The sequence below is a fragment of the Homarus americanus genome, unplaced genomic scaffold (genome assembly GCF_018991925.1).
Source record: "Homarus americanus isolate GMGI-L3 unplaced genomic scaffold, GMGI_Hamer_2.0 scaffold46583, whole genome shotgun sequence".
NCBI classification, from domain to species: domain Eukaryota; kingdom Metazoa; phylum Arthropoda; class Malacostraca; order Decapoda; family Nephropidae; genus Homarus; species Homarus americanus.
The window spans coordinates 2,197,310-2,199,082 of record NW_024731675.1 but is presented as its reverse complement, the minus strand read 5'-3'; the positions used below and the strand labels follow the sequence as shown (position 1 = coordinate 2,199,082).

Here is a 1,773-nt window from a genome sequence, read left to right as displayed (position 1 = left end):
AATATTCAAGAGATTTTCCGTCATATTAGCTTTTCTTTGTGACTTATGACCATATAGCTCTGTCTTGTTGTGAGAATGTGGGCGTTGGTGGGCGGCCGTGGTGTGGAGAGAGAGAGAGAGAGAGAGAGAGAGAGGAGAGACAGAGGCTGAGATGGTGATTCACAATGGAGGGAAGATTTACGAGCTTGGAGAGGATTACTGTGTGTTGGAGGAGGAGGAGGAGGAAGAGAGGAAGAGGGGAGGAGGAGAGGAGGGAGGAAGAAGAGGAGGAGGAGGAAGAGGGAGGAAGAGGGAGAGGAGGAGGGGAGGAGGAGAAGAGGAGGAGGGAAGGAGGGGAGGAGGAGGAGGAAGAGTGGAGGAAGAGGAGAGGAGGAGGAAGAGGAGGAGGAAGGGAGGAGGAAGAGGGGGAGGGAGGAGAGGAGGAGGAGAGGAGGAGGAGGAAGAGAGGAGAGGAGGGAGGGAGGAGGAGGAGAGAGGGAGGGAAGAGGGGAGGGAGGGTGTAAGTGTGTTTTATAAGTACCTCAACCTTTAATAGACCCCTCAAGTGTAAGTGTATCTCTAAGTCAATATAACACTCCAAGTACTTAATAAAGTTACTTATGTACTTACAGAGACCTGAAGAAGAACGACATAAGTGTGATAGAGCCCTGAGCCTTCACCAACCTGACCAGCCTAAGAAAACTGTGAGTACTGTGTCTGGGGAGGTTAAATTGGGGTTGGGAGGTTAAATTGGGGGTTGGGGAGGTTAAATTGGGGGGTTGGGGAGGTTAAATTGGGGGTTGGGAGGTTAAATTGGGGTTGGGAGGTTAAATTGGGGTTGGGAGGTTAAATGGGGGTTGGGAGGTTAAATTGGGGTCGGGTTAAATTGGGGTTTTCTTGCAGGGGATCCTCCTCCTCCTCCTCCTCCTCCTCCTCCTCTCCTCCTCCTCCTCCTCCTCCTCCTCTCCTCCTCCCTCCTCCCCCCAGGCGAGGCACTTGGCTAAACTTCATATTACCTTCAGTCTTCATCTTGATATCTGAGGGAGAAGAGAGGGAGGAGAGGGGAGGGAAAGTGGAGAGAGGGAGAGGGGAGGAGTTGGGGGAGAGGGGAGGAGGGGGAGGAGGTAGAGAGAAGGGGAGGGGTTTGAGAGGAGTCATTTGTATGTGAGAGCAGAAGTCAGGTAGAGGGAGAGAGAGAGTGGGGAGGGAGAGGGAGAGAGAGGGAGGGAGAGGGAGAGAGAGAGAGGGAGAGGGAGAGGAAGAGGAAGGTGAGAGTGGGGGAGGAAGGAGGGAGGAGAGTTGTACTGTATAGTGATGACTTCTCGGGAGAGTACGTGAGCTGACTGGCTGGCTCTCTCTCTCTCTCTCTCTCTCTCTCTCTCTAATAGTAATTTATGGTTGTCTTACTGTGGGCCCAAGCACTGTGACTCAAGCTTAGTGGGTTCAAGCTTACTGTGGGTGTGGTGTGGTTGTGGTGGTAGTTGTTGAAGTTGTTGTGGTTGTGGTGGTAGTTGTTGAAGTTGTTGTGGTTGGTGGTAGTTGTTGGAGTTGTTGTGGTGGTGGTAGTTGTTGAGCTGTTGTTGTGGTGGTGGTAGTTGTTGAAGTTGTTGTGGTGGTGGTAGTTGTTCGTACTAGAGAGAGAGAGAGAGAGAGAGACTAACTCACCGTAAAATAATTATTATCCCTATGAACGGTTCAACGATCCCGCTTGTTGTGGCGGATAGTGAGCTGCTCTTGCGTTCACTCTGCGTTCACCGGCGTTCATAATGGTGTTTTATTGTGCGTTCATAATGG

The 1,773-nt window shown here is 51.4% G+C and overlaps 1 protein-coding gene across 1 annotated transcript in view; it reads left to right on the top strand.

Moving 5' to 3' along the window:
• The first annotated feature begins 611 nt into the window (after positions 1-611).
• Positions 612-1,773, top strand: part of LOC121867764 (adhesion G protein-coupled receptor A3-like) — a 15,717-nt gene continuing 14,555 nt past the window's right edge. Inside the window, exon 1 of the mRNA XM_042367846.1 lies at positions 612-683. The gene's annotated coding sequence lies outside the window, so the exon portion shown is untranslated. The remainder of the gene's footprint in view (positions 684-1,773) is intronic.